General features: G+C 48.7%; 1 long non-coding RNA gene across 1 annotated transcript; it reads left to right on the forward strand.

The window, feature by feature from the left end:
• Nucleotides 1-213: 213 nt before the first annotated feature.
• Nucleotides 214-6,778, forward strand: LOC143810031 (uncharacterized). The gene is made up of 3 exons (XR_013222612.1): nt 214-443; nt 5,986-6,063; nt 6,566-6,778. It is a non-coding gene; the product is annotated as an uncharacterized LOC143810031 (long non-coding RNA).
• The last annotated feature ends 966 nt before the right edge of the window (nt 6,779-7,744 follow it).

Raw genomic sequence — 7,744 nt, forward strand, 5'->3', positions numbered from 1 at the left:
TTGAGCGTTCAATGTAACTTAACTTAACTATTTCTGTCTTTCAGATGTCTACCAATGACAACGAATTTGTGCGGGCACTCATTGATATGTACCGCTCCCTGCCCTGCTTATGGAAAATAAAGTCTGCGGATTATAGCAACCGCAACATGAAGCGAGCGGCATACGAGAAGCTGGTGGCCCTCCACAAAGAGCATAAGCCCACAGAATCTGTGGATGAAACGATTGTGCGTAAGAAGATACAGGCTCTCCGCACTGTCTACAAAAAAGAGCTGAACAAGGTTGAAAAGTCAAAGAAGTCTGGGGCCGGAGCCGACGACGTGTATGTGCCAAAGTTGTGGTACTTTGACCTGCTGGCGTTCACACGGGACCAGGAAATCCCTCGCCCGGCCCAGACTGTGACAAGTCTTTGTGCGCCATCAGCTGAAGAGTCTCCTGACGAGCATGTAAGTACCCCCTAGCTTCCCTGCTTGTAGGATGCCGTGTGTCTTATATGTATGTGAGACTGCATGGTTTCCAATTATAATAATTCACGTTTTTCATGTTTAATCCGCCAGATAATAAAAGTTGCCACTTCCTGTTCAGATAACTATGTCCAAACAGTCCTTCCCAACCTTACAATGCTGTCTTATTGCAAAAGTCTACTATAATGTAACTTTTTTGTCTTCCGCACAATCGTGCAGTATAGCCGGCAAAAGTAGTTAAGCTCTGTAACCCCTGTGGTTTGATACCTAGATAATAATTGTTCCTCATTGCTTCCCACGCACGGGCATAGAGGTGTTGGGGAGGTGGGGGCTCTCTAGGGCTGTGTTGTTTGTATGTTATTGACTTTTTTTTCTTTTTCTTTTTCCCTGTACTCGCTGGTGCCTCCTGAACAGCTCGATACACTGGAAGGGACCGATAGTGATACCCCTCATTCCTCTGCAAGCCCGTGTGTTGAGGAGCAGACAGGTGAAAGGCGGCGGTCTTGCAAAAGAAAGGCAACTGCAGGTCTACCGGTGGATCTCCTGGCACTGGCCAACAAGATAATGATCCAGCATGACACAACCCGGCTCTCCGGCTTTCCAACCTTCGTAGGGGAACGGTTAAACAGTGTGGACCAGACCCAGCGAAGAAACGCAGAGAGATTGATACTTGAGGTGTTGAACGCGGCAGACGCTGGCAAACTGAGTGACACTTCAATGATGACCATCGGCGACCGTCAGCCAAGTGGCCAGCTTTATTGGGGGCCCCAGCAGGAGCCCATTCACAGCACTCCTGTCCGCAGACCGGCCCCACCTCATTTGCAGTTCCGTACACCACCTCCACCCCCTTCTTTTGGTGACTATTTGCAAGGACCTTCAACGGCCACACAGCCGTACGGCGAGATGGACAACTACTATCAGCAGCTGTAGTGTTCTTGGACAGAAACCAATAGACTTTCGTTTCATAAGCACTTTATGCCTTCCCTTTTTTTTTTTTTTTTTTACCTTTTGGTTACTGAGCCACATTTTTCCCAAGTTACGGTTGTAATATGTTAATAAACTTTATAAGCTTTACATGTAACATTTTATTTTGATTTATTGTTTACTGTGTCACATAATGTATGAATGAATATATATATATATATATATATATATATATATATATATATATATATATATATCAGGGGTGAGACACATGGGGAGCGTCATTGGGAAAAGAGAGGTATATATGGAATGGCAGGGGTGAGACACATCCGGAGCGTGATGGGGAGAGAGACACATGCAATGGCAGGGGTGTGACACAAATACGGAGCGTGATGGGGAGAGATACATATGGAATAGCACGGTTGTGACACAAATCCTGAGCGTGATGGGGAGAGAGATACATATGGAATGGCAGGGGTGAGACACATCGGGAGCGTCATGGGGAGAGAGACACATGTAATGGCAGGGGTGAGACACATCGGGAGCGTGATGGGGAGAGAGATACATATGGAATGGCAGGGGTGAGACACATCGGGAGCGTGATGGGGAGAGAGATACATATGGAATGGCAGGGGTGAGACACATCGGGAGCGTGATGGGGAGAGAGATACATATGGAATGGCAGGGGTGAGACACATCGGGAGCGTGATGGGAAGAGAGATACATATGGAATGGCAGGGGTGAGACACATCGGGAGCGTGATGGGGAGAGAGATACATATGGAATGGCAGGGGTGAGACACATCGGGAGCGTGATGGGGAGAGAGACACATATGCAATGGCAGGGGTGTGACACAAATACAGAGCGTGATGGGGAGAGATACATATGGAATGGCACGGTTGTGACACAAATCCTGAGCGTGATGGGGAGAGAGATACATATGGAATGGCAGGGGTGAGACACATCGGGAGCGTGATGGGGAGAGAGACACATATGCAATGGCAGGGGTGTGACACAAATACAGAGCGTGATGGGGAGAGATACATATGGAATGGCACGGTTGTGACACAAATCCTGAGCGTGATGGGGAGAGAGATACATATGGAATGGCAGGGGTGAGACACATCGGGAGCGTCATGGGGAGAGAGACACATGCAATGGCAGGGGTGTGACACAAATACAGAGCGTGATGGGGAGAGATACATATGGAATGGCACGGTTGTGACACAAATCCTGAGCGTGATGGGGAGAGAGATACATATGGAATGGCAGGGGTGAGACACATCGGGAGCGTCATGGGGAGAGAGACACATGCAATGGCAGGGGTGTGACACAAATACAGAGCGTGATGGGGAGAGATACATATGGAATGGCACGGTTGTGACACAAATCCTGAGCGTGATGGGGAGAGAGATACATATGGAATGGCAGGGGTGAGACACATCGGGAGCGTCATGGGGAGAGAGACACATGTAATGGCAGGGGTGAGACACATCGGGAGCGTGATGGGGAGAGAGATACATATGGAATGGCAGGGGTGAGACACATCGGGAGCGGGATGGGGAGAGAGATACATATGGAATGGCAGGGGTGAGACACATCGGGAGCGTGATGGGGAGAGAGATACATATGGAATGGCAGGGGTGAGACACATCGGGAGCGTGATGGGGAGAGAGATACATATGGAATGGCAGGGGTGAGACACATCGGGAGCGTGATGGGGAGAGAGATACATATGGAATGGCAGGGGTGAGACACATCGGGAGCGTGATGGGGAGAGAGATACATATGGAATGGCAGGGGTGAGACACATCGGGAGCGTGATGGGGAGAGAGATACATATGGAATGGCAGGGGTGTGACACAAATACGGAGCGTGATGGGGAGAGATACATATGGAATGGCACGGTTGTGACACAAATCCTGAGCGTGATGGGGAGAGAGATACATATGGAATGGCAGGGGTGCTTATATATATACATCTTAAAATCAGTAAAGCACGAGGACAGACAATGCTGCAGACTCCCAAGATTCATATGTCTGATATAGAAATAGAGTATGTTGCATACATAGATATATTTATTGTTATGTTTGATACAGAAGTTGAGTACTGTGAATAGATTGAAACAGAAAATGATTTTAATGGGTCTTCAACCAAATGGAACACGAGAGCACATCTACCCCACAGAATGTAGTGCATAATACATGCTAAAAAGTTATGACACATAATGACAACAGTTGTGCTACAGCTGAATATGCTGCCATGGGACAGCCCCTGGCCCATTGAAAAAGTTACAGTACTTCTCCCTGCAGATCATAGCATCATCAGAGTTCCTTCCGGATCCCAGACTTTCCAAGCCAGAAACCCTGTGCTCCTCTAGACGCCATTCGCCCTGGGTTACATCTCCGTTTGCAGGGTCAACAGAGTCAACATACTGTGGAGGGCTGTATGCAGTGGCATCACGGCGGCGGAGAAAGTTGTGCAGGACGCAACAGGCAAGCACCACAGAGTCAATAGACGTTAGTTTCATGTTTAGTGGAGTGTGGAAAACCCGAAATCGGTTTGCCATAATGCCAAAAGCATTCTCCACAACGCGGCGAGCTCTTGAAAGTCGGTAATTAAAAATGCGCCGCTCCGGTGTCAGAGTTTTCTGGGAAAAGGGCTTCAGAAGGTTGGGATGCAGTGGGAACGCCTCATCTCCGACAAACACAAAGTTGAGGTTTTCAGTAGTGTCGCTGTTGGGCGGCAAGGACAGTTTCTGTTCTTTCAAGCGTTCCCCAAAATCGGTGTGCTCCAAAACTCCGCCATCTGAAACTCTACCATTGATCCCAACAGACACAGTTATAAATTCGTAGTTCGCATTAACGAGTGCCATGAGAATTACGCTGAAATATCCCTTATAGTTGTAATAAAAGGAGCCGGAGTGTGGTGGTTGGGTGATGCGGACATGTTTGCCATCCAAGGCCCCACCGCAATTAGGGAACTGCCATTGCTGCTGAAATCCCCGGGAAATCTGTTGCCAATCATCCGTGGTCTCCGGGAAAGGCATGTAATTGCGGTGTAAAGCTGAGATAATTGCTTTACATGTCTCTGGGATGAGGACGGTGAGTAGGGATCGGGAAATTGCTGCGCAGTAATGCAAGTCTTGCAGAGACCTGCCAGTCGCCAGGAACCGCAGCGTGACAGCCAGTCTCTCATCCACAGGGACAGCAGCTCGCATGTTCGTATTTTGCCGCCTAATATAAGGATCCACAGCATCAAGTAGCACCTTAAAGGAATCCTCCGACATTCGAAGGTAGTTCCTAAAATCATGCGGGTTGTTCTCCTGCAGTTCCCTTATTAGGCCCATATGGGACAATTGATCCCTCTTCCGCAGCCACTGTTTGGTCCACATGCGGCGCTGACGCTTTGCACGATTCTTTCGCGCTTGAGCCTCAAGCTGGTTGTGAGATTCTAACAACAACGCAGCCGCTACAAGCACAGGAACATCAGAAGTAGACATGGCAACCTGAAAATGAAAAACAAAAAAAAATTGTACATATGATTAGCAAGACATCCAATAGTGGTACGTAGCGTTCACACATGTTACTTTTTTTTCCAAGATTTTATGGTTACATTCACATTTTCTATACATAAGGTACATTATGTTGACACAAGTGCCATATTGATATAATATCCAAAAATTACTGTACAAGCCGCTGAAAAACAAACCAGGACGATGAGCGCTGCGGCTTGATAATGGGAACGCCAAAAAGAGACGCTGTGTATAAACGGAGACGCTATAGCGATGTGGATCACGCGATAGCGAGGCAGAGTCAAGGACGTTCTCTGGGCGTGGTTTTAGGCGTTGCCGGGCGTTTCATTTTCTCAAAATGGCGGCGAGACAGCGGTCTGCTCCTCTGGGGCAGACTGAAGTTCGATTTTTTGTAGGAGAGATGGATGCCCTCGATTACGAGGGTCGGGAGAGGCGCCCTACCCACCCCAATCTCCACAAAAATGATGTCCTGCGTCGCATTGGGCGTATGATGGAGCGGAGATTTGGCCTCCGCCGCAGTGCCCTCCAGCTGCGGAAGAAGTGGGCTGATCTGCGTTACAAGCAGCCACTTCTTCTGGCAGAGTTGCTGGCGGAGACAAGGCGAGGTAAGTACCAGTATGGGGTATTTGGGTGACGCACGGTACTGGGAGGGGGGAATTGGGATAATCGTGCTCGTGGTTGCCAACTTGTCCTGGACATGCCACATTGTTCTCATGTCCGTATTGACTGAGAGCAAAATGCGGTGTCCGTGATAAAGTGGTCACGTCATGGGTTCCTCAATCTCCCCCCCCATATTTAATTTTTATGGATGGCCGCGATTGTTATGTACATTGTCCTCAAATCTTTACGACGAGGTCGGCAACAGTGCACGCCCTGCCAGGAGGGGGGAATCAGGAGACGCACGCTGCCGTGCGGCGCTTCCTATCTTTTATATATGTGCCAACATTTGGCAAGGCAATATTTAATTAAACTCCTTGCCGCCAATGGCCTACGTTTTTTTGGGGGGGTCTGTAGCCCTGTAGTTTTGGTGTCTAAAAATTGCGGTTTTTTTTTTTTTTTGTGTAGAGAGACGACACCGGCAACGGGCATCGGCGGCAGCCACAACTGCGGCCACCAGCGGCAGCCCACAGCCCGGACCGTCCCGTAAGTTTACCGTCATATATTGCAATGTTATAACAGCTTACGGGACATTAGAGGGGAGCTGAAATATTGTATACATAACAAATGCATGCCAATTTCTATTGGCTCCCAACTTTTGCTGTCAATGGCGCAATTTATTTATTTATTATTTTTTAAGTACGGAGATCTGTAGTTTTGGTGTCTAAACCTTGCGCTTCTTTTTTTTTTTTTTTTTGTGTAGAGAGACGCCACCGTCATCGGGCATCGGCGGCAGCCACTACTGCGCCCACCAGCGGCAGCCCGCAGCCCGGACCATCCCGTAAGTTAACTGTCATATATAGCAATGTTATAACAGCTTACGGGACATTAGAGGGGAGCTGAAATATTGTATACATAACAAATGCATGCCAATTTCCATTGGCTCCTAACTTTTGCTGTCAATGGCGCCATTTTTTTTTTTTTTTTTTAAGTATGGAGATCTGTAGTTTTGGTGTCTAATCCTTGCATTTCTTTTTTTTTGGTGTAGAGAGACGCCACCGGCATCGGGCATCGGCGGCAGCCAGTACTGCGGCCACCAGCGGCAGCCCACAGCCCGGACCGTCCCGTAAGTTAACCGTCATATATTGCAATTTTATAACAGCTTACGGGACATTAGAGGGGAGCTGAAATATTGTATACATTACAGAAGCTGTTACCCCACCACTGCAAACAACCCCGCCCTTCCGCTACCCATCTTCCTCCCCCGGGTCGGCGTGTTTCTCCCCTGCGTCGAGCAGTCGTAAGTGACCAAAACTGCGCGCGCCTCCCCACAACGAATTCATTTGTTAACCAGATATGTATTTGCTTCATTTTAGCATTGTTAGCTCGGGCCCACGCGAGGGGATGGGTGGTCAGCAGCTCCAGTGATGACCAACAGGCGTCCTTTCTCCGTAAGTATACAGACAGTGGGAGGGGTTATCGGTGGGATGTCACATTTGACAACTACAAAAGCAACCCAAAAAAATTGAACACAGACAGCTCGCCAGCGACCAACGATGCCGAAGTCCCCCGGATAACCAGGGTAAACATCGGGTTACTAAGCGCAGGGCCGCGCTTAGTAACCCGCTATTTACCCAGGTTACCATTGTAAATGTTAACCCCTTCCCGACATGTGACGGGATAGTACGTCACATGTCGGGACCCCCGCTTTGATGTGCGCTCCGGCGGTAAGCGCACATCAAAGTCGAGACATGTCAGCTCTTTTTTACAGCTGACATGTGCGCGCAACAGCGGCGGGTGAAATCGCGATCACCCGCCGCTATTAACTAGTTAAATGCCGCTGTCAAACGCAGACAGCGGCATTTAACTACCGCATCCGGCCGGGCGGCCGGATATGAGCGCATCGCCGACCCCCGTCACATGATCGGGGGTCAGCGATGCTTGTGAATTGTAACCATAGAGGTCCTTGAGACCTCTATGGTTACTGATCGCCGGTGGCTGTGAGCGCCACCCTGTGGTCGGCGCTCACAGCACACCGGCATTTTAGCTACATAACAGCGATCTGATGATCGCTGTTATGTAGCAGAGCCGATCGGGCTGTGCCTGCTTCTAGCCTCCTATGGAGGCTATTGAAGCATGGCAAAAGTAAAAAAAAAAAGTTTTAAAAAATGTGAAAAAAAAAAAAAACATAAAAGTTTAAATAACCCCCCTTTCGCCCCAATCAAAA

The sequence above is a fragment of the Ranitomeya variabilis genome, chromosome 2 (assembly GCF_051348905.1).
Source record: "Ranitomeya variabilis isolate aRanVar5 chromosome 2, aRanVar5.hap1, whole genome shotgun sequence".
NCBI lineage: Eukaryota > Metazoa > Chordata > Amphibia > Anura > Dendrobatidae > Ranitomeya > Ranitomeya variabilis.